Below are 11,630 nucleotides of genomic sequence, written 5' to 3'. Positions count from 1 at the left end.
AATTTGTATATGGATATATAAGCCATAATACATTGATGGCTATATTTTGATACATACTTTTTAGAAAAATACATTCAACTTAATATAATGAAGTGTTACTATTAATAAATAAAAATTTGTTCAATTTTATGTATATTTCTGGGTGATAATGATTTAATCATACTGTTAAACTATAAAATTTTGTAAATCTGATACAATGTTTATATAATGTATGTTTTTTTTAAAAAAGTTTAATAATAATATAGCTAATACATCATGATTGTAAATGATTGTGTTTAATGTAATTTATGTTAAAATATCACATAATAGGACTGTCAAAATAATATATTTGATACATGTTCAAAATATACTATGCCGTGATTAAATATCAAGTGTATTAATAACATAATAAACAATATCTTGAATGATAAATTTGTGTTATACTTAAATTTATGAAGCTATTTTTGTATCAAATAATTTTTAAAGTTATCCTATTTTTTGTTGTGTACAACAAACATTATAATTACACCAAAATATAAAGAAAAATATACATACTTAGATTTTCAAAAACAAAATACACATACTCAGATTAATAAACAAAACATATTGAAATTCAAATTCAAAACAACCAAGTTATTAGAGAAAAATTCTCAAACTTAATTTAATGTATCTTAAAAATGTAAAATATTGAAATGGGTGTCCACATATACATAATGTTATACTATAGGAACAAATTCTCTTGTTCTGGTGGTGTGAATCATTCCTTGGACTTTGATGAATTGTCATTTTCACTAATGTATCAGGCCTTTTTTTCGCTATTTTATTTTAGTAAAATTGCTTCATATCTTGTAAGAAAAGAATCGGATCGAACACTATTAGATGAGATTGGAATTTTATTGCTAAGAATTTCTACAAAATCAGCTTACAAAAGTATGCAATATCTTCAAAATACAAAAGATTACATTATAAAATTTCATTGAACGTATAACTCAAAACAAATTCATATAAAAATTACTATCATATTCTTGCTGCATAATATCATATACAAATTTAACATTAAATGAGTGATGTGATTCCAATAGTCTTCCAATTTTCTTGTCCTTGGGTAAATTAAGTCGAGAAATTATAGATAAAACTTTTCTACCATCCATATCAGGAAATAAAGATGAATTTTTTGTTTGAAGAATAAGATGAAAGTGAGAAAGAGGCAATGGAGAATACGAAAATATATCGATTAATTGATCTGAATTTGGTTGACTAGAGAAAGAGAGTCCTTTTACAATTCAAATTGAGATGCAATTGTAACTAATAAAATTGTTGAGTGAAATAAAGAAGAGATTAAAAGAGCGAAAAAGGGAGAAAAGATGTGGGTTAAGAATGGACACTTATGTATCAGGCTGACTTGGAAATTAGAAAAAAATAAGGAATTTTGAAAAATAATTTAAAAATGGTAAGGCATAATGTAAATTATAAAGAATAAAGATATATATATTTTATCTTAATTTAATAAATGATCAACTAATGTAAAACATATATTTTTAGAAAGCCAAACAGGATTAGCACTGAGTAGTTTACAAATAGATGAAGAGTTCTCAAACATAGGATATGTTGGGCTAGCAAGAATAAATGGGAAATTGAGGTGAGGGAATATGAATGGAGGGAATATAAGGTGATTCCATATGCTTTAATAAAAATATTTTTTTCCTTTATTAGCGGTGGCAAGAAAAGTTCAAATGTTTAAATAAAAAAATATTTATATTTGTTATTGAAAGGATTGGAAAGAGGAACCCCTCGCGTGTTCATCGCTCTCTTTGATTTTGAGTTTTTTTTAGCTAATGATTGATTGATAAATTATTTTTTGGATAATTTTTAAAATATTTAATCTTTTATTAAATTGACCAAATGTGCAACCTGAATTGGATCTATGCGATCCAATTCATTTTCTTTTTCGGATCAAGTTCATACCTTTTTTAAGTGGCTATTTTGGATGGTTGCAAACTTTCCAAAATAGTACTTCCCTTAAATGACTATTTGAAAGGTTGCAAACTTTCAGAAACAGTACTTCGATGTCTATAAGTACATCTTATTTCCTTAGATTATTCCTTACAAATTTTCTGAACCTTCTTCTTCTCCTGCACCAATAAATTCTCAAGTACGATGCTCTCATTGAGTGGTTTTATACCATTATTTTAGGTATCATACATGTAACGACTTGTTTAGTCGTTTTGAGCAGTAGAGTTTATTTCTGATAATAACTGTCTGGGTCGACGGATCCCACGACGGACCGTCATGGGCACGACGGACCGTCGAGGGGGTCTCGTTCCAAAACACTTAGACTCTGGAAAATTGGGTACTGAGAACAACTCTCTGAACTTCGCGACGGAAGAGCAGGACGGACCGTCGTAGGCACGACGGACCGTCACAGACTCTTTAATGAATTTGAGTCTCTGAACTCTGTGACGACTCAGCAGGACGGACCGTCGCAGGCACGACGGACCGTCACATGCTGCGTAACCCTGACTGGGTCGAATTTCTGTTAAAAGTTTTAAGGGGTGTTTTGGACTATTCCTGCTTATGATTATAAAGTTAGTGATTTAATGTTAATAATTCAATTACTTGGGGGTTAAAGGTGATAACCTTGAATTAAATATTGGGTTACTTTTGTCATCTTTTATACTTAATTATATGGTAATTAGGGTAAAAGAAAAAGAGTTTGAATAAGAAAAAATAGAAAGAACAGAAGAGAGGGACGAACGAGCGAGAGAAGAGAGAACGAGGAGGAAAGCAAAGACCTTGAGGAGTAGCTTGCGTGATCACAAGTTCTTCGGTGGAGGTAGGTTATGGTTTATGCTATTCCGTAGTAAACTTTAAATAGCGATTGATATGTATTGGGTAATTTTGTAAAGTCTTCTATATGCTTAATTGTGTGCTTGCATGATGTGATTATGTAATTGTGATGAATTAGCATGATGAGGCTATTGAATCTTAAACCTTAAAACCTCCTTGTTAATGATGATGCCTTGGTATAAAAGAAGGCTTGATGAACTGAAAGAATGAGATTAGGGGATCGGGTGTCACGAACCGACACGTAGAATTAGGGGATCGGAGTGTCACGTTCCGGCACCAGGATAGTATGGATTGGGTGTCACGTTCCGGCACCAGGATAGTAAAGGATCGGAGTGTCATATTCCGAAACCAGGATAGTATGGATCGGGTGTCACGTTCCGCCACCAAGATAGTAAAGTATCGGAGTGTCACGTTCCGACACCAGGATAGTATGGATCGGGTGTCACGTTCCGACAACAGGATAGTATGGATCGGGTGTCACGTTCCGACACCAGGAAAGTAAAGAGAATGAATCTTGAATTATGCTAATATACTCAGATTTAAAGAACCTGTTTCCCAAATGAATATGGTGTGGAGGCTTAAGTCCTCATAGATGTGCTTGGGTTGTGCCCAATGGTTATGGTACTTGTTGTTGTCACCTGTTAAGTGTTATGGTTGATTTTATGTTATTATTTGATATATATTGCTCTCTATTCTGAGTTGGCCGATGACCTACTCAGTACTTGTGTCTTGTACTGACCCCTACTTGTATTTATTTTCTTGTTATTTGTGGAGTGCAACAAACGTGCCAACAACTTCGACTCGTCCGCAACTCTAGCCAGTCTTCAGCATATCAGATTTCAAAATGAGCTAATATTCCTAGCTCGGACTGGATTCTTTCCTTCGCGTCTTGATTTCTTGAAGTTCGGAATGGACCATCACTTTTACTTATTTTAGCTTCTTAGATACTCTTAGATTTAGTAATTTGAGGGTAGATGTTCTTGTGATGATGACTTCCAGATTTTGGGGAAAAATAGGTATTAAATTTTAGAATTTGTTTAATCGTTTTCATTAATGAGTTTTAAGTCTTCCGCATTATATTCTGTTTATTATGGTTGAAATGTTGGGGTTTAGATTGGTTGGTTCGCTCACATAGGAGGGTAAGTGTGGGTGCCACTCGCTGTCGTTTTGGGTCGTGACAAACTTGGTATCAGAGCATTAGGTTCGTTGATCTCATCACACAAGAACGAGTCTAGTAGAGTCTTAAGGAACGGTAGGGGGGCGCCTTTACTTTTCTTTGAGAGGCTATAAGACTTTAGGAAAATTCCATTCTTTCTTTCTTTCGTGCTATTACTTGGATCCAATTGGTATCTAGGTGATACAAATTGGTATCTGACCATCTTCACTCTATTTCGCAGATGGTTAGAACTAGAGTTCATCATACAATCAGAAAAATTGATCTTGTTGAGAAATCGATGTCTTACTCCATAACTTTGAGGGAACCATAGCCTGACAAAGGGTTCGGTCCAATTTGGACGCCCATTTAGGAGGTGCCTCAACTGCGCCAACACCAACACCGGCAAGACAAGACGTGTCTGAAGAACCAGCCACTGAGGCTGTAGCTCAAAGAGGAGCAGTGGCAAGAGGCCGTGGTAGAGGTCGCGGGAGGACGTCCTCTAGAGGAAGAGGACAAGCACCTGGCCTAGCTAGTACTAAGGTGGTGACTCCTCCACCGACTGAGGAAGTATTAAGAGAGGGGGAGGAAGGGGAGAATGAACAAGTGCAGAATGAGGGATTACCACCCCAACCTACCACAGAGATGATTAATCAGGTTCTTGCTTATCTTAGCGGGTTATCCGATCAAGGCCAAACGCCTCTAGTGTTTTCTGCACCAATACCTCAGGTTCCGGGAGTACAACATGCAGCTGCTGTAGCTCCCCGCATGGATGCCTCATTGGAAATAGGCACGTTTCCTCGGTTGACTATAGGGCCTATAATGACAAGTGATCAGCATGAACTTTTCAGTAAGTTCTTCAAATTGAAACCTCCTGTCTTCAAGGGTGCTGAATCTGAGGATGCCTATGATTTTCTGGTTGATTGTCATGAGCTACTACACAAGATGGGCATAGTAGAACAATTTGGCATCGAGTTTGTGACCTATCAGTTTCAGGGAAATGCCAAAATGTGGTGGCGTTCGTATGTTGAGTGTCAATCAGCACAGGCACCACCCCTGACTTGGGCATCATTCTCTAGCTTGTTTATGGAAAAGTATATACCCCGGACTTTGAGGGATAGGAAGAGAGACGAGTTCCTTAGCCTAAAGCAAGGCAGGATGTCGGTTACCGCGTATGAGGCTAAGTTTCGTGCATTATCTAGATATGCCACCCAGCTTTGCTTCAGTCCACAAGAGCGGATTCGCCGTTTTGTGAAGGGATTGAGGTCAGATTTACAGATTCCAGCCTTACAGGTATCTACTGCAGCAAAATCTTTTCAGGAGGTGGTAGATTTTGTGATAAAAGTGGAGGGAGTGAAGCCAGACGACTTCACCATGGCATTGACATCTAAGAAGTTTCGTAAGGGAGGTGAGTTTAATGGTTCTTACTCCAGAGGGCAGGGTTCAGGATGTTACCAGCCCGACCTATTCAGTCTTCGCTGCAGGCTGTAGCTGGGGGTCCACTGCAGACTGGTCAACATTTCTCTGAGTTTAGAGGTTATCCCCAGACTTCGTCGTTCTCACAGAGGCCTATGCTTGACTCCAGAGAGTGTTATGGATGTGGGGAGACTGGACATATTAAGAGGTATTGTCCAACACAGAGTTACAGACCCCCAATAGTCAGAGGTAGAGGTGGTCATGGAAGAGGCCGCTATTCTGGAGAACGTGGTGGCCGAGGTAATGGTGGTCATCAAAACGGCCGGGGTGACGGGCAAACTGGAACTTCTGCAGCGCAACATGGTAGGGGCAACGGGCAGACACGTGATAGGGCCCATTGTTATGCTTTCCCTGGAAGGTCTGAAGCGGAGACATCTGATGCTGTTATTACAGGTAATCTTTTGGTTTGTGATTGCATGACTTCTGTATTATTTGATCTTGGCTCCACATTTTCATATGTATCTTCCTCATTTGCTACTGGTCTTAATTTACATTGTGAATTGCTTGACATACCTATTCGTGTCTCTACTCCGGTGGGTGAGTCTGTGATAGTTGAAAAGGTGTATAGGTCTTGTCTTGTGACTTTTGTGGGGAGCAATACTCATGTAGACTTGGTTATCCTAGAAATGGTTGACTTCGATGTAATTCTGGGTATGACTTGACTTTCTCCAAATTTTGCAATCTTAGATTGTAATGCTAAAAGTGTAACGTTGGCCAAGCCTGGGACAGATCCGTTAGTGTGGGAGGGTGATTACACTTCCACTCCATTTCGCATTATCTCCTTCCTTCGTGCTAAGAGAATGGTTAGTAAGGGTTGTTTAGCTTTCTTGGCATACCTCAGGGATGATACTACCTAAGTACCTTCAATGGAGTCGGTTTCAATAGTCCGTGAGTTTCTGGATGTGTTTCCTGCAGACCTTCCTGGTATGCCACCGGATAGAGATATTGATTTCTGTATTGATCTGGAGCCGGATACTCGCCCCATTTCCATACCCCCTTATAGAATGGCTCCCGCTGAGTTAAGAGAGTTAAAGGCCCAACTTCAAGAGGATTTTAATTTTAAGTCTTCCGCATTATATTCTGTTTATTATGGTTGAAATGTTGGGGTTTAGATTGATTGGTTCGCTCACATAGGAGGGTAAGTGTGGGTGCCACTCGCGGCTCGTTTTGGGTCGTGACAATACATCAGTGAGTAAAATCGTTCTATCCTAAAAGGATATATATTCCATTGACCTCGAGTACTTAAGGGAAATAATTACCTTAAGAATAAATTATGTATTCAATGGGCTCGATTATCTTCTTTCAATAATGTCTCTAATTGATTACAAATTCTATTATCTTTAATGATTTTTAAATTTTCTACTTTTCAGAATATACTTTATACTTTGTTGCTTCTTATGAACTTCTGAAAGTTGTTGTCCTAAGTATTTCAATAATACATATTAGACATTAATCTAGAAGAAATTAGTAATTTATATGTGTTTTTTATTTCTGAAGATTAAAGTATTTTAATTTTCTTCTCAATCTAAAGTTGATACTGATTTGAAGATATAAAAACTTCGTCAAGTCTCAAAGTTCATTCATTTGCCAATTCGAAAAACACAAAAATTTCATCATTAACTAGAAAAAAGATGTATAAAGAATCAATCTTTATTATTGTTAATTAGTATTCTAAATGCTAGGTTGTCAAGATTGTGTTAGAAAAATATTTCCTCCGTTTCAAAAAGGATGATCTAGTTTGTTTAGGAACGGAGTTTAAGAAAAAAAAAGGCTTTTTAATCTTGTGATTCTAAATTAAAGTTATGTCAAATGTATCAAAATGCTTTTTAATCTAGTGGTCTTAAACATGTCACGTGGAAAGTTAAAGTTAAAGTGTTGCCAAAAAAGGATAGGGATCATTCTTTTTTAAACAGACTAAAAAGGAAATATGGTCATTCTTTTTTAAACGGTAACTAATGAAAATTTAATCAATGTTGGAACACGATCCAAAAAGGACATTATGATACTTGTCTATTTCCACCAAGACATGTCAATCTCAAATCCAACGAAAAACAAAAGAAATGTAGAAAAACAGTGTAGCAAGAAAAGATAAAGCGAAAATCTTCTTTATTATAATCCCAGAAATCTAGTTGTCACGTGTACAAGTCATTAAATACATAAAGTGCGTAATTGAGAAATAACTACAAGTCTCAGTCTTTATTTCTCGAATTGAACAAAGCTTAAAGAACGAGCCTTAGAAAAAAATAGGAGCAATCATGCTATTTCGGGCTCGGTACTTGCACAAGTGTAGAAGCAAGGAGTGAATACCAACAATACGGTACCAACAGACAACCTAATAACAAAGCATCTCGCTAGAAATCAAATACCCTTTACACTCCAAATGAACCTCCTCAAACTACAATCTGCACATAAATCAACCCAACCTACCAATCCTACAATACACATCTCACAAGGCCAAATATTCGCAGTTCAATAATCACAAATCAACAATCAATCGATCACGTAAGTCAATCTCAAAGTCAAGTAATTTAGTCACATGCAACAAGTACATCAATCACAATTAGCAAGCAAATCTTACATAAGCATCTAATGCATCAAGTCACATATTTTTGTTTATTTGGTAATATTGAATAAATAATTAAAGACTGTTTTAATAGTTTTACAACTTATGAAATTCTTATATTTATGAGAAATATACAACACAAAAACTCCAAATTGCATGTCCAAATAAAACTTTAACTCCATCTCATTATTTCATATCGCATGGTCAAACGGGCTTTTACTTCTTCACATATTTGTTTGATTTCTACTTTTATTTGTTATTTTATAGTTAAAAAAAGTCTTCCTATTATACCCTCCATTTATTTACATGAAGTTAATGTATTTTTAGTAATAAATAAATATATTTGGGACATATTAATTAATAAAGATAAAATAATAAATTTATTATACTAATAATTATTTGTTTAATATATATATTAAGTTAAAATTTGACTAGTAAAAACGCTAGGAGGAAGTATCTGATGAAGATGATTATAAATATATTTTGGGCTCTAACCACAGTCCACATGAACATACGTGCACAACAAACTATGTACGTGAAGAGACTTTTTCCTTACTATATATTTCCACAACACTGTTTAATTTCACATGATTAACAATAATATCTTAATTCATATTAATGCAAAGGATGCTATTTTTTTTTTTTGAATAAAAGTAAAACGAATCAAGAAGTGCAATCAAACTTCTCTGTAACATTTACTCCACTATTATCATTGTATTTACCTACAGTATTTTATTTTTTAAAAAAAGTAAAATTGATTTTAACCTCATATTACACTATATATATTCTAATATTCTATTTAACAACATATACAGAACGTCTAAAATATCCAAACAAAGGATATTATTATTAAAGGGTTTACGTGTATAGATCTTTCAAGAAAATATAAATTATTGATTCAACTCTAGAATATGAACACTTCAAATAGTCAAGGACTCAACAATTACCTACCAATCAATCAATATCCAAAGTTCCCTAGATGCACTCAATTATACGCCATTATGATATTGAAATAACAAATTGGACCACCATCAACTTAATTAATTACATGAATTATAAAAAGGAATAAATTTAATGCATATGTTTTTATAGAAAAAAATAAAAGGAGGGAAAATTCCATTCTAAATCTATTCAGAGAAAATATTTACGTTATGTCACTTAATATAGAATATTTCATTTGATTTAATCTTTATTTATGTATAAACATTTTTCTATGCCATCATATAAGATTGACACACTATGTATAATACTTTCGTATATGATATTATTTAAAATTATATATTAGATTAAGTGATATAATATTTTATGTTCGACTCGTATATTGTTGAAATGAATTAGCTTTTGTAAAAAGTGAAAGAAGAGGACGAAAACAGGTGATCCAATCACCGATATATATATAGAGCCCTCTTCTTTCGAATTTGGTCCTACTCGACCTTAAGGTTGTTCAAAATTGATAACCCGAAAAAAAAGATATTAATTTATCAATAATGGGATGTTGATTAGGCAGTTTAGATAACTATTTTGATTTATTTTTTGAATGATCAAATTATCGATTTTAACGATTTGAGGTTAATTCGTTAGGTTAATTCTTAACGAATTAACCGATAACTTTAAATAATAAATAAATGATGAGATTTTTTAATCATTTTGGTATATAAAGTTTCACTTAGAGATTAGTTTCATACTTCTATTTCAAATTATCTCAAATTCTTAGTTATTCTACAATGTGACGATGTTTGTTTTTAATAAAATGTAATTTGTCAACTCATGTACATGGTTCATTTGGTTTATCACCTTATTTCTAAGTGATTTTCAATTATTTTTTTGTTGTGTCAAATTTTAACGATTAATAACTGATAAACTAACCATCGATGAGTCAATATCTTAATGGTTTAGCATGTCTACAAGTCAATAACAGATAAGTCAAACTGGTAAACTCTAAAATTGAACTGAACCATCGATACACAGCCCTATTCAGCGTGAATTCGAAGTAATTGACTTCAACGTGAATATCAAACACCGATTAGAATAAAAAAAAATAGGCAATTGCCCATTTATTGACCAATGACCAGTTAACACTTTGCTGTGAATAAAGACTTGATTATATTGGTTTTGGCGGGTCCCATATAGTGATGATAGACAATGCTTTAATTATTCGTTTGGAAACATTAATAATGCTCACAAAATTTGATAATGTGCACACAGTTTTTAGATCGGGTAATTAAAATTAGAAGTGTATAATATATTGAAAATATTCTTTAATTTTATAATCTAAAATATATCATATCAGAAAAAAAAGAAAAGCAAAAACTAAAAGAATTATTAGGAATTGAACTATTCTTGAGATTTATTCGACTAATGTGAAGATCTTTTATTAAATTTTTAATCTTATATCAATGGTGGGCAAGGTGATGAGGGGTCCATATGGTCCCAATAATTGACACATTTGAATAACATAATAATTGTTGAAAATGATTTATTACAAGACCTATGAATTGATGGGTCTTTGGGACCTGTCTCCACTTGGATTCCTCATGTTTTTTTTTAATTAATTGAAGGAATACTCAAAGTCTATTGGAAGGTAAATTTTGAATAAACAAAAGTTAATGGAGGTGATATCCTTACGTCCTCAAATTAGGATGGGTTACGATTGACATCCAACCTTTGTTATTCGTAAAAAATAAATTATTTGTATTTAATGTAATACTGAAATGACTATCAATTTTGAGGTTAAAATAAATTATTTGTATTGAATGTAATATTGAAATGACTATCAACTTCTAGGTTACAAATATTTTTTTTAATCTCTAGTTAGTATTAGCCAAAAAAAAAAAAGAGTAGTCATTTTTCTGCTATTGTAAAAAAACTATAAAATTTTTCAGATAAAATATGTGAACTATAAATTATATTTATTAATGAAACTTGTAACACCTCTCTAGTTACTCTTTTTAATACAATTTGATTCTTGTTTGGTCGTACAAAGTTCTCATCTTCCTTCTCCTTTTAGTTTCAAGATACATTAATTACCAATATATGATATTGAATCGTGAGATTCTCACTTGTAATTAAGGCCTTCTCCGTTTCCATTAAGATTAAAATGTTTGAATTTGAATATACATTTGAATAATAAGATTTGTATTAAGATTCAGATGTTTTGATCTGAATACACATCTGAATATTAAGATGTGGTCTTTAAATATGAACGCTAAATAATTAATATTGTTTGTTTTCAATATTTGAATGTGCATATGAAATTAACATCAAATTAATAAAATATCATAAAAATTTCATTTCAACAAAATATATCGCTTTTGAATTAAAAAGAAAATTTTAAAAGTTTTAATAATCATGATATGGAAGTACAATTTTTTTCATTCAAAAATCTTGATAAACGCCAATAAACCAACAATGTTTTTGACACGATCAATACAAGAAAATTATTAATATAAAAAAAATTTGAGGATTGATGAAAACTTACAAATTCAGAGAAAAAGAGTAATGTTTGATTGATAAAAGGGAGAAAGAAAGTTTTTAGTTGTGAAATAAAAAGGCACGCTTAAAGAAGCGATGATTTATTATTTGATAACTTATTAAATGAGTCTCAATGTTGTT

The sequence above is a fragment of the Solanum lycopersicum genome, chromosome 4 (assembly GCF_036512215.1).
Source record: "Solanum lycopersicum chromosome 4, SLM_r2.1".
Lineage (NCBI taxonomy): Eukaryota > Viridiplantae > Streptophyta > Magnoliopsida > Solanales > Solanaceae > Solanum > Solanum lycopersicum.
This window is presented reverse-complemented; position numbering follows the sequence as displayed.